Source organism: Cryptomeria japonica, chromosome 3, assembly GCF_030272615.1.
Source record: "Cryptomeria japonica chromosome 3, Sugi_1.0, whole genome shotgun sequence".
Taxonomy (NCBI): domain Eukaryota; kingdom Viridiplantae; phylum Streptophyta; class Pinopsida; order Cupressales; family Cupressaceae; genus Cryptomeria; species Cryptomeria japonica.
The window spans coordinates 622,652,383-622,679,584 of NC_081407.1; the positions used below are offsets into that span (position 1 = coordinate 622,652,383).

A 27,202-nucleotide genomic window follows, 5' to 3' on the forward strand; every position below is an offset into this window, starting at 1 on the left:
ATTTTGGAGATTTTTCATTTAAAGATTATAACCTTTAAAGTGTCCAAGCAATAGTTGATTTTGGCATCCCTTTTGGAGGAATATATGATTTAAAATAAAGGCAAATATTATATTGCTTTGGGCGTCCAAGTTGGCATTTGACTTCATTTCATTTCATGTCAATTTGGAGGGAGTTGAATTTGAATTTGAAGAAATTTCTCTATAAATACAGGACTCTACTCCTCATTTGATCATCCATGATTATTTGCAATGAAGTGTTGCCGAAATTCCGATTGATTGCTTCAAGGAATGCATACCTCCTAGCTAGTTCTTGGCTTCTTGCTTGAAAGATAGCAACTAGTTGAGATTGTGAGACTGTTCTTTACACTGAAGAACAGATGGAGTTCATTGTTGTAGTAACATTTGATGTTTTCTAATGTGATTTGGGATGTTTGTGAGTTTTCGGGTTGCAAGTGGATTGTAGAGCTGAAGTGGTTTTTTCATCATAAGTCTAAGGGGGAAATTTTGTGGCTTCTAGGTATTCTATCTTTATTTTCCTAAGGCCTAGGCGATCCTATATGCCAGTTTTCAGAAGTTAATTTGGAGTTGTGAATTTTATATAGCAAGTCGCCCTTCTTCCCAGGTCGTATCATGTCTGGGGCTGTCTTGGAATGTGTGCATTAAGGGATAGATCGGATTTGTAGCTGGTTGTTGGTCTTGGTTTGGGGCTCCTCCTCATTAGAGCTCATTTGCACTTAGTTTCAGGTCTTTCCATTGAGTTATGGAGGAGTGATAAGCATTTTAGTGTGTTTTAATGTTGTCGGTCTATGTTTTTCAGTCTGCTGGTGAAGTATATCAGATTCAGAGTTTTGGAGTGTGGGGTTGTTTTTTGAGGAGTTAGTCTCTTGTAGCTTGTGAAGTGCATTGAACATCATTTGCAGCTTTGGACAGCGATATCTCTTGATCTGAAAATTCTTGTTATGTATTGTAATGCTGATTAGTACTACTAACAACAATCTCATTTTGGAATTGTTTCACAACACCCACTGAATAAGTGGAAGAGGTTGGCTTCACCACCTATCTTTATTTCATTGTACTCCTATCTTCTCGCTGAATAAGTGGTTGGGTAGATAGTTTGTTATTTCTAGTCCTCCCGCTGAATAAGTGGTTGAGTGATTGTCTTGTTTACTTCAATTTCTTGGATTTGTAATTGGCTGGTTATACCGCCAAATAGCTGTTGAATTTCAGTATTTCTTTATCCCACTGAAAAGTGGAAGTGGCTGGTCCAACCGCCAATTTGTATTGCTCTCCATATTTTATCATGCTAAAGCTAATGGGTGAATCTATGGTGTTAAAAATCTGAAAAAAAATTGTGGTGGACATTCTAGTGGTATCAAAGCTGGTTTTCCTACCAGCCTGTGTGTTCAGTTGATCAGAGATCTCCATGAGCCATACAGAAGTCTATTACTACAACAAAGAGAAAAATAGACAGCAATATCAGATCCCAGCAGTGTCGGTTGAAGAGACTTTTTCAGAGGTTCTTAGAAACCAAGATACAACAGTGGACACTATGGCAGAGAGAATGGCAGCACAGAGTGAGTCCGCTGAAGCAAGAGCATAAAGGAAGTTTGACACCATGATGTACATGATGTCCCAATTGTTGGCCAAAATTAATCAAAATATTGGTGGGTGCGATGTTCCCGGTATAATTAAATAATAAATTTAATTACTTTATTGTAAGGCCCCAAATTTAATAACAAATCTTTCGGGCCCTTTATTTAATTAGATTAGGCAAGTCTTAGTTTGGTCGTGTCGGCCCGTTTGTAACCCTTCGGGAAGTTTTCCAGAGCCCATATATATGGCCGAGTTAGTCTTTGTCATAGGTATGCGAATTTTGGTATTTTTCTCTATTGTGCAAATTCCTGTTGGAGTTCTGTTATCCGCCATTTCAGAGGTGAAAGACCCTCCCTATTTGGTATTTGTAGTTTCGGTGAAATTCACCCCTCACCCTATTCTGTTTTGTGTACTCGTTCCGGATCTGGCAAATCTTGAATCTCGGCATTGTTTACTTTCTCCAGTTGCATATCTGTTAATCTGATATACATGCATAAGGGATTCCTAATATTTAGAATTCATTACTTATGGAAGATGAACCCCTTCACCGCACACCCGCTGAAGCCCACCATACGATTATACCACCGTACATCTCACCTTCACCGTACATCCCCACCATACGTCACACCTCCACCGTACATCTCACCTTCACCATACATCCCCACCGTACGTCACACCTCCACTGTACATCCCCACCGTACATCCCCACAATACCCCCTCACCTACACCGTACGGTTCCACACCCTCACTGTACGTAGCACCCTCACTTGCAACCTCATCTCCATAGTACACCCTCACCCTCACCATACGGTCACACCCTATACATTCACAATCTTGTCGTACATTGACAAAGGAACATTACAGTGGTATCAGAGCTGGTGATCTTGCCAGCCTGTCGTGTAGTGGATGCAAGTGTACACTAGAAGGAGGTACCGTTCGACCGATCGAATGGGGGAAACAGAGGACTCTACAAGAGAAGTCATGGCACTATTAAGGGAGCTAACCAAAAGCCAAGCTCAGCTCAACAACACCATAACCAGAGGGGAGCAACAACAACAAATCATGGAGGAAACCTTACGACAATTGGCCTTGGAAAAAACGAATGGAGAACAAAATGGGCAAGGTGATGATTCGGTCACTGGAAGGTCAAACATCCAACGCTCACATTCACGGCCACTGATGCTGACTTTTCCTCGGAAATCAGAAGCACCACGTGGGGAGCAAGAACCCACCTTTCAGGAGATGCAAGCACAGTTGAACCAAGATTGGAGGGATGCAAATCTCGAGGAGGACATATCCTTCAAGGATTATGCTGAGCTCGGGATGAAATACTCAAGCGGCAGAAGTCGGGGCTATTATGGACACTAACAATGACATCAAGCGGAAGGTTGGCAAGATCAACCTGTCATCCTTTGATGGGACTGGAGCAACCTCGGCACGAGCTTGGGTTCAACAAGCAGATACCTACTTCCAACTCAACCTGATGCCTGAAGATGAAGCTATCAAGTTTGCAACACTTCACCTGGAAGGAGTTGCGCACAAATGGTGGCATCATGGAATGGTCACCCTCGGCCATGACCAGATAATTTCCTATGCCGACTTCACGGAGAAGCTCATAGATCGATTTGATGGGAAGGATCCCGAACTCAATTTTAAGGAGCTAGCGCAACTAAAATAGTCGGGACCTGTGGACAATTACATCACGGAGTTCCAGAGACTATCCGTGTTGGTAACAGACATCTCAGAGCAGAGATTGGTGGTCTTGTTCATGGACGGATTGATGGAACCTTTGAAAGGTTGGGTGAAAGGGTTCAACCCTAGCACGCTCACGGAAGCAATCAAAAAGGCGCGTAACATGGCAACATCTTCCTCTTCCATAAATTTTGCACATACCAAACCACCTTTCGTTCTGAAGGATAAGGATAATAAACCCTTTCCGAAGAGGTCATTGTTGGATGAAGCCACAAAACAGGAACTTAGAAGGAAGAAAATTTGTTTCACCTGCAAGGAGCCATGGGAACCAAGACACCGATGTTTGGGCGAAGGAAAGATTCACTATATTGAAGTGATGTCCGATGGAGAAGAGGAGCCTGAGGGAAGTGAACCACCAAGGGAAGGGTCTCTCAAAGAAACCAGCCTGGCGGAGAGAATCTCCACATTGGTACGGAGGGGAGGCATCATTGCCACACTGGCGGGTACCCCAAGGTGCAGTGTATTTAGGGTATGTGGTACACTCCTAGGGCAATGAGTCCTGGTTATGCTCGATAGTGGGGCCTCGCTCAACTTCATAAACTCATCACTCGTCACCCGAAGGGGTTTGTGTACAAAGGAGCATGAAGGGTTCGATCTCAAGGTGGCAAGAGGCAATCTCCTATCATGCACTCACCTGGTTCCGCAATTGAGCATCACCATGGGAAATTACACAGTGACCGACGATTTCTTCGTAGTAGATCTAGATGACACGGATGTCATATTGGGCATTCAATGGATGGAGACCCTCGACCAGTACACGCAGAGCTTCAAAAGGATGGAGTTCTCATTCGAGGTAGATGGCAAGAAGGTGGTTCTTAGAGGAATGCGAATGGCGGCCCAAGGGAGATTTCCGCCAAACGGATGGAAGCCATCTTTAGCCATGATGTAGTCTGGGTAGCACATTGCTTGATCTCGACAAAACCTATGAAAGAGCAACCCACTTACTACCAGGATGAGGAACTTCAGTCGGTTTTGGATAAGCATAGTTTGGTCTTCGCTGATATTCCACCTAGTATACCCCCACATCGAGGGTTTGAGCACACCATCGAGTTGGAGGGAGCAAAACCCATTATCACCACACCCTATCGCCACCCGAAGAAGTTCAAAGAAGAGATAGAGAAAACGATCCAGGAACTCCTCGATAAAGGATAGATCTAGCCTAGCTCTAGCCCCTTTGCATCCTCGGTGGTACTGGTGAAGAAGGACGGAACTCTCAGAATTGAAGAAGGACGGAACTCTCAGAATGTGTGCTGACTACCGTGCACTGAACAAAAAGACTATCAAGAATAGATACCCCATTCCCAGGATCAATGAGCTGCTGGACGAACTACATGGCGCAGCCTATTTTTCCAAAATTGATCTCCGCTCCGGCTACCATCAGATCCGTATGAGGGAGCAAGATGTGGAAAAGACAGCCTTTTGTTGCCATTATGGACACTATGAGTTCTTGGTCATGCCGTTTGGATTAACCAATGTTTTGGCCACTTTCCAGTCCTGCATGAACCACATCTTCAACGGACAACTGCGTAAGTTCCTACTGGTATTCTTCGATGACATACTCATCTACAGCAAGACCTGGGAGGAACACCTAGGACATTTGAATGAAGTATTGGGAATTATGAAATCGCAATCATTGTATGCCAAAAAGTCCAAATGTGAATTTGGAATGACCGAGGTCCTGTGAATTTGGGTCACGTCATCAGCGCCCAGGGGGTACAAGTGCATTAGGAGAAGATTCAAGCAATTTTGGATTGGCCTCCACCCAAGACTCTCTCGGAGCTACATGGATTTTTCGGGTTGTGCAGTTATTATAGAAGGTTTGTCAAAGGATTTTCACAACTTGGTGCACCACTGACAAATCTAAAAAGAAAGGATCCTTCCATTGGACTGCGAAGGCGCAACACACCTTCGATAAATTAAAAGAAGTTATGAGTACGTGTTCAATTCTGGCACTACGAGACTTCACTCGCCCTTTCATCCTGGAGTGCGATGCCTCGAGTGAAGGCATTGGAGCGGTGTTGATGCAAGACCATCACCCCATTGCGTTCGAGAGTCGGAATCTTTCGGGAGCTGAGCAGTTGTACTCCATCTACAACAAGGAGATGCTCGCCATCATGCACGCACTGACGAAGTTTCGGCAGTACCTCGTCGGGGCAAAGTTTGTCGTACGGACAGACCTCAACAGCTTGCAATATTTCTTGGAGCAGAGGAATCTGAATGAACGACAACAGAAGTGGGTGAGCAAAGTCCAAGCATTTGATTTTGACATTGAATATGTGAAGGGAAAGAATAACGTGGTAGCCAACGCCCTGTCAAGAAGGCCTGCCATATGTTCTCTATCCCAGATTTCGGCGGATTGGAAGGAACACCTGTTGGTTGAATACTCCAAGAATACTTTTGCCTGCGAACTGATGGATGGTCAAGTGCAGGATGACCGATACAATGTGGTTGACGACATCATTTACTAAAAGCACAGAATTTATCTGGTACCCGAGTCTAAGATGAAGGAAAAGATTCTGAAGGAAATGCACGACTCTCCCTTGGCCGAACACCCAGGATACTTGAAAACCTACAAATAGATCCGAGAAAGGTTTTCCTAGAAGGGACTTAAGAACGACATCCTGTAGTATGTGCAGGAATGCGCCACCTGCTAGCAGAACAAATCTGAGCACACCTTACCGGCTGGACTGCTGCAATCACTGCCAATCCCCGACCAGAAATGGGATAGCATCTCGATGGATTTCATTACTGGGCTCCCCAAAGTGCAAGGAAAGGATTGCATTTTCGTCGTAGTTGACCGCTTAACCAAGTATGCCCATTTTTTTGCAATCCCCACAGGATACCAAGCAGTTCAAGTGGCCGAGTTGTTCTTCTGTGAGGTATTCCACTTACATGGTCTACCGCGAAACATAGTCGATGACAGGCATAGCCGTTTTTTGAGTGCCTTCTGGATGGAGTTATTTCGGTTGGCAGGAACTGAGTTGTCGCCTAGCACGAGCTACCATCCATAGACAGACGGACAGACCGAGATTGTGAACAAATGGCTGGAGGGTTATCTCAGGAACTACGTCTCAGCTCAACCGAAGGCTTGGGTTCACTGGCTACATTTGGGTGAACATTGTTACAACACCACCTATCACATGTCGATAGGCATGCCACCCTTCAAAGCATTGTAAGGTTATGAACCTTCTTCATTTGTTGATCTGGCATTGGGAGACAGTTGTGCACCGAGGGCCAAAGATTGGCTTCAGGAGAGTTTAGACATCCTGAGATCTCTCAAAGATAACCTGCAGAAGGCTCAGAACCAGCAAAAGATGTATGCCGACCAACACCGGGTTGAGCGAACTTTTGAGGTGGGCGATCTGGTATACCTCTGACTTCAACCGTACAGACAATCCTCCTTGAAGACAAGTGGTAAGGAGAAGTTGAAGCCGTGTTTCTATGGACCCTACAGGGTGGTTCGGAGGGTGGGCGAAGTTGCCTATGAGTTGGAGCTTCCTGAGGGGAGTCGGATTCACAAGGTTTCTCACGTATCACGTCTCAAGAAGGCCGTTGGGCAGCGCATCACAGTGTCCAAGGATTTGCCACCCATTGACGAGTAAGGAAAACTAATTCTGGAGTCGGCAGAGCTCATCGAGGTCAGAGAAAAGAGGCTGAGATCACGCACAGTCAAGGAGTTCCTTGTGCACTGGAAGAATCTACCCATCGAGGATGCCACCTGGGAAGGCGAGCAAATTCTGGAGCATCCAAGCCTGCAATTTTTGGCCCGAGAGGACTGTGATGTCCCCGATATAATTAAATAATAAATTTAATTACTTTATTGTAAGGCCCCAAATTTAATAACAAATCTTTCGGGCCCTTTATTTAATTAAATTAAGCAAGTCTTAGTTTGGTCGTGTCGACCCGTTTGTAACCCTTCGGGAAGTTTTCCGGAGCCCATATATATGGTCGAGTTAGTCTTTGTCATAGGTATGCGAATTTTGGTATTTTTCTCTATTGTGCGAATTCCTATTGGAGTTCTGTTATCCGCCATTTCGGAGGTGAAAGACCCTCCCTATTTGGTATTTGCAGTTTCGGTGAGATTCACCCCTCACCCTATTTTGTTCTGTGTACTCGATCCGGATCTAGCAAATCTTGAGTCTCAACATTGTTTACTTTCTCCAGTTGCATATCTGTTAATCTGATATACATGCATAAGGGATTCCTAATATTCATAATTCATTACTTACAGAAGATGAACCCCTTCACCACACACCCGCTAAAGCCCACCATACGGTTATACCACCATACATCTCACCTTCACCGTACATCCCCACCGTACGTCACACCCCCACCATACATCCCCACCGTACCTTCCCACCGTACATCTCATCTCACCATACATCTCACCTCACCGTACATCTCACCCCACCGAACATCATCACCGTACATCTCACCCCACCGTACATCATCATCGTACATCCCCACCGTACCCCCTCACCGTACGTAGCACCCTCACCTGCAACCTCACCTCCACCATACACCCTCACCCTCACCATATAGTCACACCTCGTACATTCACAATCTTGTCGTACATTAACAAAGGAACATTACAGTGGGACTCCTAATCAACCCACTAATGGCCCTGAAGCTAGCACTTCCAACAACCTTGGTGGAAATGGAAACAACAAATGGAGAAAAAGGAAGTAACCAAGGGAGTAACAATGGAGGTCCTAATGGAGGAATGCCTGGAGGGTCAATCTCTAGGCCTTTGCAACTTGTCTTCCTACCCAAGGAAGCATCACAAGCTGAAATTGATATTCCAACAACTGATGAAGTAAGAAACAATTATATGGAGTATGTCTCTCTCCTTGTTGAGATTCGGGAAATCCTCACCCTCGATCAGTTCATGAACCAAAAAAAGAAGAGAGGTGGAAGATATGATAACCGCCCTTATGCTCTAAGAGATTATCAGCAAGCCCTTGGAAAGGTTACTCTAGCCCACTTTGACGAAAGTGATAAGTAATCTACTAGATCATGGGTTCAGAAGTTGGATAATTATTTGTCCTTGAGACCAATGCCGGAAGAAGATGCTATCAAGTTTACTACTTTGCATTTGGATGGAGCTGCTCATGAGTGGTGGTATCATGGTTTGGTCACTCTTGGCCATGGTCTTATTGTCACCTACAATGAGTTCACCAACAAGCTCATTGAAAGATTCGACACAAAAGATCCTGAGGTGAAGTTTCGAGAGCTTGCTTAGCTGAAACAGCAAGGTTCATTGGACACTTACATAGCTGATTTCCAAAGACTCGTTGTGATGGTGCCAAACATCACAGAGAAAAGGCTTATATTCCTTTTTACGGAGGGATTGGAGGAACCTTTGAAAGGTTGGGTGAAGGCTTTTGATCCACCAACTTTGCATGAAGCCATTAAAAAATCAAAAAGTATGGAGTTGGATGCCCCTAAGTCAAAATTTCAGTCCAAGTCTTTCCCTTATCGAAAGGACAAGAAGAAATTTTCTGATCAGACCAAGAAGTTTCCTTCTAGGATGGATGATGAGCTCCGAAGGAAGAATTTGTGTTACTCTTGCAAGGAACCATGGGCCCCAAGTCATAAGTGCTATGGAAAAGGCAATGCGCATTGCATGGAAGCCTATTTTGCTGATGGATCAGAATTTGAAAATACAGAACAGCGGACTGATATGGAGGAAAGTGAGTACGAAGAGGTTGAAGATGACCAAGAAGATGGGGGTGTAGTTGCTCAAATTTCCAATCTCCATAAAAATGAATCATTCAGAGTTAGGGGAGTGCTTGGAGAGCACCAAGACATTGCCCTTATTGACACGGGAGCTGTTAATGCATGGTAGCTTATGCAAGATAAGATCTTCCTAACCTTCCTTGTTCTGTTATTTACATACTTCATGTCTGATTTATATTGCATATGATTATCGGATTGTACAAACATTACTTATCATTATGCTATCGGGCTAACAACCCGATAGCATATTAATGTCAATTATTAATTGGCATTAATATGCTATCGGGGTATTAACCCGATAGCATATTAAATGCTATAAGTTATCGGGTTATTAGCCGATACATACTTGCTATCGGGTGCATAACCATTGGCACCGGTTCACATCTGTTATCGGGCTTAATTATATCGGGCATATTTGTTATCGGGTTTAATGAAAACACCGCTTCATTTGGAATTAACATTGGTTAACAACTGCACCGGTTAGATTACATACATCGTGCACTTTGAATCATCGGTGTTTATATGAACCGATTCATTACATTGACCAGTCATTATATTATGATATTACAATATGCTATCGGGGGTTTTGAATCGATAATCAGCATTGTGTTAATGGTATAATTACAAAGGCACCGATCAATGAATGCATTGATCGGTCATGCCTAAAAGGCATGACCGGTCAATACACCAATTGACCGGTTGCCTAAATGATATATATGCCAATTGAATTCATTTGGAGTAGACAATAGAAAATATTAAATGATTTCTCTCCTTCAGACCTGCAGATAAAATCAGAATTATTAGACATTGACATAATTCCTCATACCCATTTATAGCATACATAGTTCATAACTTGTTCTTTAATTGAAATTGAAATAACTTTACATGGTATCAGAGCCAGGTTATCGAACCTAAGGCTATTCAATTTTGATAAAATTCAAGGACTAAGTTACAAACTACATCACATTTCCATAATGGCCAACGCTATCAGATTCGAAGATAGACTCGGAGGTAGCGAAGATTTTTCAGCTTGGAAGTTTAGAATCAAAATGATTTTAAGAGAAAACAAAGTTGATTCATATGTCCAAACTGAAAGTGCACAACCAGAAGATGAAACCAAGAAATCCACATGGATCGAGAGAAATGATAAGGCTATTAAAATAATAGTGGATGGGGTAAGAAATAATATAATGCCCATCATTAGAAAGCAGGAGACGGCTTATAAAATGTTCAAGGCACTTGAAAAGACATTTGAGATATCAAATGCAAGTCGTACTCTAGCACTAAAACGAGAAATAAATCATATCACCATGAACAAAGGGGAGACAATCAACGCCTACTTCATGCGGATATCAGTTCTAAAAGATGATCTTGCAACTCTGGACTACGAGATCCGAGGCAAAGAACTAACACTCATTGTTTTAGATGGGTTGCCTAGTGGATGGAGTACATTCGTCCAAGGCATCAGTGCAAGGTCCAAATATCCTAAGTTTGAGAGACTAAGAGATGACTGTCTACAAAAAGAATCCCGATTGAACAAGGTAGGAATAAAACAGAAGAATATAGATGAAGACTTGCAAGTCCTAAATACAAACATCAATAAAAAATACAAAAAGAAGCAATCCAGGAAAAGAAAAGCTAAACAAGGTAAGAACACTTCTAAGAAAGACCTATCACATGTTCAATGTTATAGGTGTGACAAATTCGGACACTATGTTGCAAACTGTCCAGAGAAAGGGAAGCAAGCCACATTTGCAAAAGTAAAGAAATCTAGAAAAGAAAATGACTCCAAGAACTATGTCCTCTACTCAGCACTTACAAGCCATACTTCAAACAAATCTAACTCATGGGTGATCGACAGTGGTTCATCCAGACACATCACCGGCTTAAGAGAAATACTAGACTCCATGATAGAGAAAGATGATGAGGAAGTAACCATCGCAGACGATTCTTCACATCCAGTCAGAGGAATTGGAACCTGCACCATCAAACTGAAGTCAGGCATGTCACTACGACTTGAAGAAGTACTATATGTTCCAGGCATCAAAAGAAATCTAATCTCCATATCAGCACTAGAAGATCAAGGATACAGAGTGACCTTCATGGAAAACAAGGTGTTGGCTTGGCCAAAGAGATCCTCCATCAAAGACGCTAAGGTCATTGGTCGAAGACAAGGCTATTTGTATGAGCTATGTACAGAGCCCAATCTAGCATTGATCCATGAAGCAACTAATGCAAATGAAGTATGGCACAGGAGATTAGGTCATCTGAATTATAGAGCTTTGTCAACCATGGGAAACCTTGTCACAGGTCTACCTAAGTTGAAGCAATATCATTCAAAGGCATGCAAAGGGTGTGCCTTAGGTAAAAATACCAAAAATGCATTTCAGAATAGTACTAGGAAAACTAGCAAAGTTTTGGAGTTAATTCATTCTGATGTATGTGGACCTATGTTCGTACCCTCGCTAGGGGGATTTTTGTACTATGTAATTTTTGTTGATGACTACTCTAGGAAGACGTGGATCTACTTTCTGAAATATAAAGAATCAGAAGAGATCCTAAGTAGGTTCAAAGAGTTTAAAACATTAACAGAAAATCTCTCTGAAAACAAAATTAAAACCTTAAGAACTGACAATGGGGGGGAATACACATCAGAACTATTTAAAGACTTTTGTAAAAATTCTGGGATTAAGAGGGAGTTGACAATACCTTATAATCCACAACAAAATGGAGTAGCTGAAAGGAAAAATAGGACCATAGTAGAAGCTGCCAAAGCCATGATACTAGATCAAAATCTAAACTTGAACCTTTGGGCAGAAGCAACTAACACTGCTGTGTACATACAAAATAGATGTCCTCATTCACACCTTGAAGATAAAACTCCTGAGGAAGTCTTTACCAAGACAAAACCAGATATCAGCCATCTTAGGATATTTGGGTGTCCGGTCTATATTCATGTACCTAAAGAGAAAAGACTAAAACTAGAACTCTCTGGAAAAAGGGGAATACTTGTAGGATACAGTGAAACTTCTAAAGCCTACAGAATCTATGTACAAGGGCAAAGAAATATTGAACTCAGTAGAGATGTAATCTTTGAAGAAGATTTAGCCTTCAAAAGGGCTCAAAATACAATAGAACCTGAAATTCATAATCCTACTCCTAACCTAGAAGAAGAACCTACTCCTGAGCTTCAGAGGGAGTATCTTGAGGAAACTATAAGTGAAACACAAGACCCACCTATAGATAATCGCAAGAAAAGACCACTATGGGCCACCAAAACTATAGCAGAAGCTCAGAAGTTCGCTGCTCCTTCAGGAACCTTCAGGGAAAGCAAGAGGCCTAATAAATTCATCAACTATGCTGCACTTATGAATGATCTATCTAAAGCTGAACCTAACAATGTTTCAGATGCATTCAAACATCAAGTATGGATAGATGCCATGACTGAAGAATATCAGTCCATTATGAAGAATGATGTTTGGGAGATTGTTCCTAGGCCAACCAAGAAGTCTGTCGTGTCTTCTAAATGGTTGTTTAAAATCAAGCATGCTGCAGATGGCAGTATTGAAAAACACAAGGCCAGATTTGTAGCTAGAGGGTTCTCACAGAAGGAAGGAATAGATTACGAAGAAACATTTGCACCTGTTGCCAGGTACACATCAGTAAGAGCTGTCCTAGCCATTGCAGCAGCAAAGGGGTGGAAGGTACATCAGATGGATGTTAAGACAGCATCCCTAAATGGCGAGATCGTGGAAGAAGTCTACTTAGAGCAACCTGAAGGGTTTGAAATTCATGATGCAACGTCTCATGTGTGTAGACTCAAGAAAGCTCTTTATGGGCTCAAACAGGCTCCCAGAGTTTGGTATGAAAGAATTGACACCTATCTCTCAAAGCTGGGTTTCTCTAAGAATGATGCAGATCCTAATCTCTACCTCAAAAGAAATAAAGGTGATATGTTAATATTAATTTTATATGTTGATGACTTATTAATTACAGGAGATAATCACCTAATAGATCAATGCAAGAAAGATCTATCCACAGAATTTGATATGAAAGACTTGGGGCTTCTTCATTACTTCCTAGGATTGGAAGTATGGCAGAATTCTGATAATATTATACTGAACCAAGGGAAGTACACCTTGGACATATTGACAAGATTTAGAATGCTAAACTGCAGACCCATGACCTCTCCTATGGAAACCAACTTCCATAAACTTAAAGAAGCAGCAGCAGAATCAAGACCTACTGACCCCACTCAATACAGGCAGATGATTGGGTCCCTGATGTATCTAGTAAATACAAGGCCAGATATCTGCTATGCTGTTAATGCCTTAAGTCAATTCATGTGTGAACCTAAGGAGATACACCTGGTTGCAGTAAAGCATATAATGAGATATCTACAAGGTACCCTAAAGCTTGGTCTTAAATATGAAAAGGTTGACATAGATCTACATGGATTTACAGATTCAGATTGGGCTGGCAGTGTGACTGACAGAAAGAGCACTTCAGGGTGTTGCTTCAGTTTAGGGTCAGCCATGATATCCTGGATCAGCAGAAAACAATCTTCAGTAGCTCAGAGTTCCACAGAGGCTGAATATATTGCAGCTTCAATGGCTGCCCGAGAAGCAGTATGGCTAAGGAAATTGCTCGTGGGATTATTTGGAGAACCTATGAAACCTACAGTCATTCAGTGTGATAATCAAAGCTGTATAAAACTTTCTGTAAATCCAGTATTTCATGACAGGTCCAAACATATTGAGATTCCATATCACTATGTACGAGATATGGTTGACAGGGATGTGATAAAGTTAGAATATGTGTGTACAGGAGATCAGACTGCAGATATTCTAACCAAACCACTTTCCAGAGTGAAGGTTGATCACTTCAGAAAGGGTTTAGGTATGATAGAAAGGTAATCTGCTTTGTAATCTATACTTACATATATTTAAGATGTTTAATGTGTAAACTTCTTTGTCATGTCTGGACTATCTCTTGGCTTCTTGCCACTTGTGTTCATATCTAAGAGGTGACGATCTCTCAGATACTGAACACTTGTATGTAGACATCATAAGGTGACGATCTTATGATAGTCAAACCAGTAATCATGTTGGATCACTGGTAAGTCATGGATGTGTCATGACTATGTTGTGATACAACATTTGTACAAATGTTATTGCATTATCACAATTTGGATATAATGAGAACTTAAACACTTCTCATATGGTTATCCTTGTATTGCGTGTTAAGCAATACTGATATCACGTGTAGGTGATATCTCAACCATTGATCATGATTGGATCTCTGGTAAGTCATGGATTTGCCATGACTATGTTGTGATAAACATTTATAAATGTTATTGCACTTATCACAACTTGGATATGATGAGAAACTAACCTTTCTCATAGACTTATCCTTAAGTATTGCGTGTTAGGCAATACTAATATCACGTGTTAAGTGATATCTTGATGAATCTTACAGATCACATGTTTTGATGATTTCTCACATGATCAGGTGATGATTCTCTTACTTTTATCACATGTTAAAATAATACTTTATGTCACATGCTCAGGTGATGTTCTTCTATTTTGTATCATATGTCTTGATGGTACTTCTCATGTATAAATGATTTTTGCTGACTGAAATTATCTAAGTTATGAAAAGGAAATGTGATGCAGGTTGCCTTATCTATCTTCCAAAGCTAAGAGGGAGTGTTAATGCATGGTAGCTTATGCAAGATAAGATCTTCCTAACCTTCCTTGTTCTGTTATTTACATGCTTCATGTCTGATTTATATTGCATATGATTATCGGATTGTACAAACATTACTTATCATTATGCTATCGGGCTAACAACCCGATAGCATATTAATGTCAATTATTAATTGGCATTAATATGCTATCGGGGTATTAACCCGATAGCATATTAAATGTTATAAGTTATCGGGTTATTAGCCGATACATACTTGCTATCGGGTGCATAACCATTGGCACCGATTCACATCTGTTATCGGGTTTAATGAAAACACCGCTTCATTTGGAATTAACATTGGTTAACAACTGCACCGGTTGGATTACATACATCGTGCACTTTGAATCATCGGTGTTTATATGAACCGATTCATTACATTGACCAGTCATTATATTATGATATTACAATATGCTATCGGGGGTTTTGAATCGATAATCAGCATTGTGTTTACAAAGGCACCGATCAATGGGTGCATTGATCGGTCATGCCTAAAAGGTATGACCGGTCAATACACCAATTGACCGGTTGCCTAAATGATATATATGCCAATTGAATTCATTTGGAGTAGACATAGAAAATATTAAATGATCTCTCTCCTTCAGACCTGCAGATAAAATCAGAATTATTAGACATTGACATAATTCCTCATATCCATTTATAGCATACATAGTTCATAACTTGTTCTTTAATTGAAATTGAAATAACTTTACAGGAGCAACACATAATTTCATTGATTAAAGAATTGTTGCAAAGAGAGGCCTTATAACCGAAGTAGTTGATGGATTCAAAGTAATGGTGGCAGACGGTTCTACTATCTCTTGCAACCAGATGGTTTCCAATATGTCTTTGAGGTTGGGAAATTATGAAGTCAAGGATGACTTCTATGTTGTTAGCATTGGAGGTACTGATGATGCAGTACTTGGCATACAATGGCTGCGATCTCTTGGTGAGATCACTCTCAATCTGCAAACAGTGGAGTTGAAATTCATGGCCAAAGGGAAGAAAGTGGTGTTGAGAGGGATGTCTAATGGAGGCCTTCGTATTGTGTCATTGAAGAGGATGGAGAGGTTGATCTGTCATGATCAAGTGGAATGGGCAGCGGAATGTGTGATCATGCCATCCGATCCTATGGTAGAAAAGAGACACTACCCTCCAGATATTCAAGAATGATCACCAAGAGGAGTAAAGTCTTTGATAGCCCACCCCCTGGGAGACAACTTGAGAGAGTGACTAAGCACATTATTGAATTGGAAGGAGCTAAACCGGTCATTACTACTCCCTACCGGTATCCAAAGAAGTTGAAGGATGAGATAGAAAAGGCCATCAAGGAACTCTTGGATATGGGATACTTCCAGCCAAGTAAGAGCCCCTTTGCTTCTGTAGTGGTTTTAGTGAAGAAGAAGGATTGGACCATGCGCATGTGTGTGGATTACCGAGCCCTTAATCAAAAAACAATCAAGAATCAGTACCCCATACCCAGGATGGATGAGTTACATGGAGCTATTTTCTTCTCTAAGATTGATCTTAGATCAAGCTACCATCATATCCAAATGAGGGAGTCAAACATTGAGAAAACTGCTTTCAGATGCGACTTTGGGCATTTTGAGTTCCTAGTCATGCCCTTTGGGTTGACTAATGCTCTTGCTACCTTCCAATCCTGCATGAACAAGATCTTTCCGAAGCAATTGAGAAAGTTTGAGCTTATCTTCTTTGATGATACCCTCATCTTCAGCAAATCTTGGAAGGAGCACCTGAAGCACTTGGATGAAGTGCTCATTATTCTAGAGTCTAAATCATTGTTTACAAAAGAATCCAAGTGTGAGTTTGGGATGAAGGAGCTGCTCTACTTGGTCATATCATCAATGCGGATGGAGTAAAGGTTGATCCCGAAAAGATCAAGGCAATAGTTGATTGGCCTCCACCTGAGAACTTGATGCATCTAAAAGCGTTCTTGGGTCTTTGTGGCTTCTACAACAGATTTGTGAAGGGCTACTCTCAGATTGCTACTCCCCTTACAGATCTCACTAAAAAGGGAGTTTTTGTTTGGTCAGAAAAGGCACAAGGTGTGTTTGACAAGTTCAAGGAGATTATGAGCTCATAACCTGTTTTAGCTATACCAGATTTTTCCAAGCCCTTTGAGCTACAATGTGATGCATCTGGAGAAAGTATTGGTGTTGTTTTGAAGCAAGAGAAGCATCTGATTGTGTTTGAGAGCAGAAAACTAAGAGGAATTGAGAAGACTTAGTCTATCTATGACAAGGAAATGCTCACGATCATGCATGCATTGGCCAAGTTCAGACAATACTTGGTGGGGAGCAAATTTGTTGTCAAAACAGATCACAATAGTCTCAAGCACTTCATGCACCAAAAGGAATTGAATGAAAGGCAGCAGAAGTGGGTGTGTAAACTACAAGCTTACAATTTCGACATTGAGTATATCAAGGGCAAGAACAACATTGTGGCAGATGCACTCTCAAGAAGGCCCCACTTAAGCTCTTTGTGTGAGCTTACTACTGATTGGAAGGACTTATTGCTTGCTGATTATGCCAAAAATCAGTTTGCAACCAGCATTATTGAGGGTACTTTCCAAGATGAAAGGTACAAGGTAGTTGATGGGCTGATCCACTACAAGAGAAGGATCTGTTTGTTGCCCGAATCTAAGCTCAAGAAGAAGGTTTTGCAGACTTTCCATGACATTCCTCTTGCTGGTCCTCAAGGATATTTTAAAACCTATAGGCAGATTCGTGAGAGGTTCTCTTGGAAGGGATTGAAAAATGATGTGTTGAACTATATCAAGGAGTGTCACACTTGTCAGATGAACAAAAATGAGCATACTCTTCCAGCTGGTTTGTTGCAGCCTCTACCAATTCCCAATCAAAAATGAGAAAGTATTTCAATGGACTTCATCACGGGGTTGCCAAGAGCTTACGACAAAGATTGTATCTATGTTGTGGTGGATACATTGACCAAGTTTGCTCATTTTTTTGCCATTGCTAGCTCATTTATAGCAGCTCAAGTTGCTAATGTGTTTTTCCATGAGGTGTTTAGACTTCACAGGTTGCCAAAAAACATTGTCAGTGAGAGGGACAGCAAGTTCCAAAGCACTTTTTGGCAAGAAGTTTTCAGATTGTGTGGTACAGTGTTCACTCCAAGCACTAGTTATCACCCACAAACTAATGGGCAAATGGAGATTGTAAACAAGTGGTTGGAGGGCTATCTTAGGAATTATGTCTCAGAGTAGCAAAAAGCTTGGGTGAGATGGCTACACTTAGGAGAGTACTACTACAATTCCTCCAACCACATGTCCATCAGAATGTCTCCTTTCATGACACTATGGTTATGAGGCTCCTAGCTTTTTTGATTTGATGTTTGGTGGTAGCAAAGCCCCCCAAGCAAAAGATATGGTGCAGCAGTGTCAAGGCATTTTGAGGACCTTGAAGAATAACCTCCAGATTGCACAGAATCAGCAGAAGTTGTACGCTGATCAGCAACATATGGAGTGCACATTTGAGGTTGGAGACATGGTCTATCTTAGGCTTCAGCCTTTCAGACAGTCTACTCTCAAGAAGAGTGGAGCGGAGCGGAGAAACTCAAGCCACATTTCTATGGGTCATTCAGAGTTATCAGGAGAGTTGGTGTAGTGGCTTACGAGTTGGAGCTATCAGCGAGTAGCAAAGTTCACAGTGTCTTCCACGTGTCTCGCCTCAAGAAGGCACTTGGACACAATGTAGTTGTCTCTTCTGATTTGCCTCCCCTGGATGAGGAAGGACAATTGGTGTTGATTCCAAAGGAGATCATTGATTTTAGAGAACGCTCTTTGAGGAGGAGGACAATCAAGGAGTATTTTGTGAAGTGGAAGAATTTACCTTTGGAGGATGGTACTTGGAAAAATGAGGAGATTTTGCAGCATCCAGACTTGTGGTTGCTTGAGGACAAGCCATCTTGGGGAGGGCAGACTATAATGTCCCCTTCTCAACAATAATCAGTTCCATTGGCCGTTGGTTGGTAGCCTATTACGAAGACCCGTAGGCTAGTCAAGAGCAGGAATTAGGGTTTCCTACTTCTAGGAGGATGTTTCGGCATTTTTAGTGGCTTGCATGTTGGAGTTTCACAGTTTTGATTCTGGATTCCTTCTGGGTTTTTAGAAAGCTTCGCAATGATGGTGCATGCATAGGAAGCAGTAAAGTTTGGTAAACTTACTATTTTAGTAAGTGGGAGCAAGGACAGTTCATTTCTCTAGGTTTTTCTGGGTTTTCAAAGAGCTTCACAATGGTATGACATGCAAATGAATTGGAGGACTTTTTCGGACGCTATTTTTAGTAAGTTGCGACGGCTGCTCTAAATGTGGTTAAAATCACTTTGGAAACACTTACTATTTTTAGCAGTATGCTATATTTAGTAAGTGCTATTTTTAGCAATACTATTTTTAGCAGGGTTTCAGAAGGTCAATTCAGATGGCTATTTTTGACAGGTCAATTTGAGCAATTTGTCTTCCAACAGTTTTGGAGCTATTTTGGCAAGTCTAAGCTTATTTTGGGTGATTCCTGCTTGAAGAAAAATATTTTATAAGTGAATTATTAATAAGGCTAGATGGATGCCTTAGGAGAAAATGAGTTAATTTTATGATATAATTCACTTTATTACTTTGGACGCCTGAACACACTTTATTGATATTTTTTATTAAAGTATAATTTTCAAGACATAAGGTGGATGTCCATTTCGGAGATTTTTCATTTAAAGATTATAACCTTTAAAGTGTCCAAACAATAGTTGATTTTGGCGTCCCTTTTGGAGGAATATATGATTTAAAATAAAGGCAAATATTATATTGCTTTGGGTGTCCAAGTTAGCATTTGACTTCATTTCATGTCAATTCGGAGGGAGTCGAATTTGAATTTGAAGAAATTTCTCTATAAATACAAGGCTCTACTCCTCATTTGATCATATCCATGATTATTTGCAATGAAGTGCTGTCGAAATTCTGATTGATTGCTTCGAGGAATGCATACCTCCTAGCTAGTTCTTGGCTTCTTGCTTGAAAGATAGCAACTAGTTGAGATTGTGAGACTGTTCTTTACACAAAAGAACAAATGGAGTTCATTATTGTAGTAACATTTGATGTTTTCTAATGCGTTTTGGGGTGTTTGTGAGTTTTCAGGTTGCAGGTGGATTGTAGAGCTGAAGTGTTTTTTTCATCATAAGTCTAAGGGAGAAACTTTGTGGCTTCTGGGTATTCTCTCTTTATTTCCCTAAGGCTCAAAGGTTAATTTGGAGTTGTGAATTTTATATAGCAAATCGCCCTTCTTCCCAGGTCGTACCATGTCTAGGGTTGTCTTGGAATGTGTGCATTAACGGTTGATTGGGTTTGCAGCTGGCTATTGGTCTTGGTTTGGGGTGCCTCCTCACTAGAGCCCATTTGCACTTAGTTTCAGGTCTTTCCGTTGAGTTTTGGAGGAGTTATAAGCATTTTAGTGTATTTTAATGTTGCTGGTTTGTGTTTTTCAGTCTGCTGGTGAAGTATATCAGATTTAGAGTTTTGGAGTGTGGGGTTGTTTTTTGGGGAGTTAGTCTCTTGTAACTTGTGAAGTGCATTGAACATCATTTGCAGCTTTGGACAGCGATATCTCTTGATCTGAAAATTCTTGTTATGTATTGTAATGTTGATTAGTAGTACCAACAACAATCTCATTTTGGAATTGTTTCACAACACCCACTGAATAAGTGGAAGAGGTTGGCTTCGCCGCCTATCTTTATTTCATTGTACTCTTGTCTTCCCATTGAATAATTGGTTGAGTAGATTGTTTGTTATTTCCAGTCCTCCCGTTGAATAAGTGGTTGAGTGATTATCTTGTTTACTTCAGTTACTTGGATTTGTAATTGGCTAGTTATACCGCCAAATAGCTGTTGAATTTCAGTATTTATTTATCCCACTGAAAAGTGGAAGTGGCTGGTCCAACTGCCAATTTGTATTGCTCTCTATATTTTATCATGCTAAAGCTAATGGGTGAATTTATGGTGTTAAAAATCTGAAAAAAAATTGTGGGGGACATTTCATTTGAGTAACTCAAGGATAAAAGTTACCTAGGTTGTGCATTTGAGAAACTAAAGGACAAAAGTGATCTAGGTCGTGGATTTGAGAACTCAAGGATAAAAGTCACCTAGGTCGTGGATTTGAGCAACCAAAGGATAAAAGTCACCTAGGTCATGTGTAAAAGTATTCAAATTTATGTTCAAAAGTGGAATGTTAAGGATTTTGTCTTTCTTTTAATTCCTTAGACAATATTCAATGCTATTAATGTATGCTCTCTACTTATTTCTGATTATGAACTGAAACTTCTTTGTTTGCAGGTGGTTGTAGATAATATTTATTGATTTCAATATTTCTCCAGCATTCTTCACAGCACATATATATAGGCATTGCCTTGTAAGATCAAGGCATGCCTTGACCGGACATGTCTCATGACATGTCCGATCAAGACATGTCTTGATCAAGGGTGGTGCCTCTTCATAATGCAAACCGATAACTATCGGTTAATATAAATGCCGATGCATAACAAATGATAATCGATGCCAATCAGTTTGTGATTTAATGCGGTTTGATTATCATTGTAACCAAAAATGAATCGATTAGTTTCTAATGCAATTTTAGTTATCATTAACCGATCACTAATCGATTTATTCTTAATGCTATTTCATGGTAATTGATGGTAAATGCAACCCGATTATGGATCGGTATAAAAGCAAAAATATGTTAATACGATAACTATTGTAGTTATCATATGACAACACTAATTACCCATCATATGAATCGGTTAGTTTCTAATGCAATTTTAGTTATCATTAACCGATCACTAATCGATTTATTCTTAATGCTATTTCATGGTAATCGATGCTAAATGCAACCCGATTATGGATCGGTATAAGAGCAAAAATATGTTAATACGATAACTATTAGTGTTGTTATATGACAACCAGAATAGATATGCAGAACCGATTACAATCACAGCATATAAATGAAATCACTGCATAGCAAATACAATCATATCTCGATCGTTGATAGAAATGCTTATAAAGATGATTATGATGTCTACCATTAGCATGTAGATTTATCGATAGGATAGATGATTGGATGAGAGACTTCATTTATCTCTCATTCAATCATTTATCTTACCGAAGCTACATTGTTTGAACACTCCCTCTTAGCTAGGGAAGATAAATGGAGATCTATGTAAACATTGAAATAATCATCTAATTATATAGCATCACATTTCTCATAATAGAATGTATTACATGACCTCGTAATACAAAAGATCAAGTCACATATGCTCGTGACATGATGTATCACATAACACGTGATACAGAAATATATCACATCATCTCGTGATATAGATATCAATATCGCATAACACGCGATACCTTGGATATAAAATAATTTGAGAATATTGAATTCTCTTATATCCAAGTTATGGTATGTACACTGACATTACGTCACATAATGTCTACCATAACATATCATGGCACATCCATGAGTCAAGATGATATCAAGTCAGCATGATATCAACATTACAAGATCGTCACCTTGTAATGTTCAGTACAAGTGTTCATTATCTAAAAAATCGTCACCTCTTAGAAATGGACACAGGGGGAGGAGCCCATAAAGTCATAACACGACAAAAGAAGTTTACACATTAAACATCTTATATATTAGTACATATCATAAAGCAAATTACAATTCAATCATACCAAGTCCTTTCCTGAAGTGTTCGACTTTTACTCTGGATAGAGGTTTGGTCAGTATGTCTGATGTCTAGTCTCCTGTACTGATATACTACAACTAAATCACATTCCTATCCACCATATCTCTCACATAGTGGTAAGGAATCTCTATGTGTTTGGATCTATCATGAAATACAGGGTTCACAGAGGGTTTTATACAACTCTGGTTATCACAATGAATTATAGTAGGCTTCAGTGGCTCACCGAATAATCCCACAAGTAGTTTTCTAAGCCATACAACTTCTCATGCATCCATGGAAGCTGCAATATATTCGGCCTCTGTAGAACTCTGAGCTATTGAAGACTATTTCCTGCTAATCCAAGATATCATGGCTGAAGCCAAACTGAAGTAGCATCTTGAGGTGCTTTTCCTGTCAGTCACACTTCCAGCCCAATCTGAATCAGTGAACCCATGAAGATCCAAATCAACTTTCTCATACTTGAGTCCATAGTTAAGAGTACCTTGAAGGTATCTCATAATATGTTTCACAGCCATAAGATGTATCTCCTAAGGTTCACACATGAACTGGCTCAAGGCATTTACTGGATAACAGATATCAAGTCTAGTATTGACCAAGTACATTAACGATCTAATCATCTGTCTGTAGAGAGTGGGATCTACCATTGGGGAATCTGCTACTGCCTCCTTCAGTTTGTGAAGATTAGTTTCCATAGGAGAAGACATGGGTCTGCAGTTCATCATACCAAATCTCTTCAATATGTCTAAGGTGTATTTTCCTTGATTAAGCACAATACTGTCAGAGTTTTGCCAAACTTCCAATCCAAGAAAGTAATGTAGAAGGCCTAAATCCTTCATATCAAACTCCTTTTCAAGGTCTTTCTTACATTGTCCAATAAGGTGATTTTCTCCTGTAATCAGAAGATCATCAACATATAAGATCAATATCAGCATATTACCTTTGACTTTCTTGAAGTATAGATTCGGATCTGCATCATTCTTTGAGAATCCCAATCCCAGAAGATAGCTGTCAATTCTTTCATACCAGGCCCTGGGAGCCTGTTTTAAACCATATAGGGCTTTCTTTAATCTGCACACGTGTGTCTCTGCATTGTGGATCTCAAACCCTTCTGGTTGTTCTAAGTAGACTTCCTCCTCAATTTTACCATTCAAGAAAGCAGTTTTCACATCCATCTGATGGACTTTCCAACCTTTGACTGCTACAATGGCCAGTTCTGCTCTAACTGAGGTGTACCTAGCAACTGGAGCAAATGTCTCATCATAGTCTATCCCTTCTTTCTGTGAGAATCCCTGGGCAACAAATCTGGCTTTGTGTTTCTCTATGCTACCATCTGCGGCATGTTTGATTTTGAACAGCCACTTGGATGAAACAATGGATTTCCCTTTTGGCCTCGGAACAATTTCCCACACATCATTGTTAAGTATGGATGTATATTCTTCAAACATTGCATCTTTCCAAACTTGGTGTTTAAGAGCTTCTGGTACACTAGAGGGTTCTGATTTGGAGAGATCATTCATAAGGGCTACATAGCTAGAAAATCTTCGGGGCCTCTTACTTTCTCTAAAAGTCCCTGAAGGAGCTGCAAAGTCCCTTGCATCCTCCATTGTTTTGTGAGCCCTGTTACCTATTTTTTGCTTCTAGCTGAAAAATAGGTTAGGTTATGTTTGTTTTTACAAAATGGAACAAAGTACATATTACTTCTGCTATATTGCATTCCAACTGCACTAAGGAAGAATCAACTAAAAATTACATTTCAATACTTCTAATTCGTAACAACAAAAGAGAGAGACATCCCATCCAGAAAAAAAGGAAGAATTTTATTGATAATCAAATACATGCGTCTCACAAAATGAGCCATGAGACTAGCTATACACAACTGGTGTAAGAAAGAGATACATAGGCATGTATACATGAGTATAAAATAAAAAGAGCATGTTGAGAGTCGAACCAGTCATTGCCTGAATGACTGCTATGGTTGGAATAGCCCTGATGTTGACTTTGTATTGATGCTTTGTCCTTGTCTGCGTCCGCCTTCCTTCTGGTATCTGCAAAAGAATGAAGTATACAATGCGTTAGAACATTTTGTTCTAAGCAATGGCTGATTACATTCCTAACATGTATACTAACGCATGCATGTATATGTAAATCTTAGATTACATCAGATGCATATAATCAGCATCATAGAGGAATCTCAGAAAGGGAAATATCAGATCAGAAGAAATCAAGAAAATCATTATACATAGGCATATTATTTCTAGCATATTTGCTTCATGTGCAGCTATAGATCTGATCATGTTCATTTTCAGTATGTGGGGTAAATGGGCTCCCACAAGGGTTGAGCCCAGCATGCTTATAATTGTATCAATCAAACATTCATCATTCATGACAGTAAGTTGATTCTTACACTATTACAAAGCAGTAGTATCTATTCAATGCAACTACAATGAATAAAAGCAGTGATGAGTATTTTCAAGGGCAGCATATACAATGAGCAGCTTTCAAATGTCATCCTTAGGAGTTTTGGCAAATAAGGAGTAGAAAAAATGAGTTTCAGAGCTATACTTGTTAAAGAATGGGAAAGATCAGAAAAATACAATCTTCAAGCTTAAAAATGAGCCTCACAAGCAGTAAAGATAATGAAGAAAGTACCAGTAGCTAATGGTTTTGAAGATCTTTTGGATCTTAAATTGCTGTCATAATAGAGAGGGACACACCATTTACAAGTAAAGGTTACAGTGTTCATGTGGTAAAAATGACAGACACGTGGTCAAGTGCAGTCATGTAAGTTCAAGCATGATGTAACAATCTAAAACAGCAGCCATAGGTGACAAAACTCTAGTCAAGAAGCATGAAAATGAGAGGTTACAGATAGCTCTTATCTCTGGAAACATAATGTCGAATTCTGGGACTGAATATGAGGAAAAAAAGGAAAAAAAACAGTCAAAGACAGTGAAGGGCTTAATTACTCAGTAAGGAGCAGCAACAACAAAAGTCATGATGCTAAAAGCACAAGTCACAGTTCCCAAAAATTATGAATTAACAGTCACCATTTCTTTGAGTCAATCGTATGTAGATGCATGGAAAACAACTACCAAAGATCAGTCAATCACAGTGGGCAGCAAATAGTAAGGAACACAATGCATTTTCAGAATCATAACGAAGACAACTTTCTAGCACAATGCATGATACCATTGAACATAGTTATAGAAGGGATGCATGTAATCAAAGATACAATCACAGTGATCAATTTGCAAAAGTAGCAGTCATATAAGGAGTTTTCATAGCCAAACACCATGAAACCAAGACAGTCCCAGAATTGCCAAATTACATCTATGCTTGATGGCAGTTACATAAATACCACAGTCAAAGCGTTAATTGCTTAAAAAGGCACAGCATAGAGTATTGATTTGCATTGAAATGAGTTTTAACCTTCGTTTCTTCCATTGGAATTATGAGTAGGGTTGAAATAAAGGAAAGTGAGGAATGAAATGACTGCTACAGCAGCAGTTTGTATAATCTTTATTGTTAAGGTTTTGATTTCTTGCAAAAAATGGTGTATAATGCAGTTCTTTCAACACAAAATGGGGGCTATTTAGAGGAACTGGAGAGACCTTAGAACCTATAGCATGATTCATTGCAGACTGTTCGTGTTCTTCGTGAAGGGATGGTCATAACAGTAGAACCTGAATGTTACTTTATCAGTGCAACATGGATTCCAACTATGGAGAAATCAGATATATCATACTTCATAAACAAGCAAGCCATTTCCACATTTCAAGATTTCAGAGGAGTATGCTCAGAAAATTGACTTTAAGAGTCAGAAAAATATGCACCTGAGTTTTCTTTTTTTCAGAAATTCGAAAAGAAAAACGGATCCAAGGAAGAGAGGCTCGTGTGGCGGCACCCAGCACTCGGAATCACGCCCAGCTCGCAAAAAATCACACTACAGCAGGAAAATGAAGATATCGAATGCCAAAGGGAATAAGAAGAAGCTCGTATGTTTCACGCCCAGCTCGCAAAATTCACGCCCAGCAGCAACAAAGCACAGAAAATGATAAATTTCAATTGTTGTGAGAGGCCCAGAATCAACAAATTGCAGGTTCAACCTCCAAACCCTCCTTGTCAGCGCCCAGCAGAGCTTCTAAGTGAAGCTATCGGATGCAATGAAGAAGGAAGTGAATAATTTAGGGTTTGTTTTCCCTAAAATATCTTCAATAGCCTTAAGTTTTTTTTTGCCTTGACTTTATTTTTTATTTTTCCTTGCCAATGTCCCCGTGAAAGCTCTAGAGAGGTCGATGCTTTTCAAATTCCTTTTTAATATGTAAGTTTTGTTAAGTGATTAATTTATTTATCACTTAGCAATCTCTTTAGATTTTATGATTTATTAAGTGATTTATGGTTTATCACTTATTAAAATAATGAAATGTAAAAATATTTATTAAGTGGTCAATCACAAATCACTTAATAAATATATCTTTTATCAAGATTTTAGGCATGGGTCAAATAAATAAAATTTAATATGTATCAATTGAAGTAGTTTTTTCAATTTATCATTTTAATTAAATAATTTATTTTATTTCATGTTTATGGTTAAAGTAAAAAAGAAAAAAATA

General features: G+C 39.9%; 1 protein-coding gene across 4 annotated transcripts in view; it reads right to left on the minus strand.

Annotated features, from left to right (window-relative positions):
- LOC131050076 (pentatricopeptide repeat-containing protein At1g63330) overlaps positions 1–27,202 on the minus strand; it is a 100,130-nt gene that overhangs the window by 42,019 nt on the left and 30,909 nt on the right. For all 4 annotated transcript variants that reach the window (XM_059218474.1, XM_059218475.1, XM_059218476.1 and 1 more), the window contains exon 4: positions 24,538–24,634. The gene's annotated coding sequence lies outside the window, so the exon portion shown is untranslated. The remainder of the gene's footprint in view (positions 1–24,537; positions 24,635–27,202) is intronic.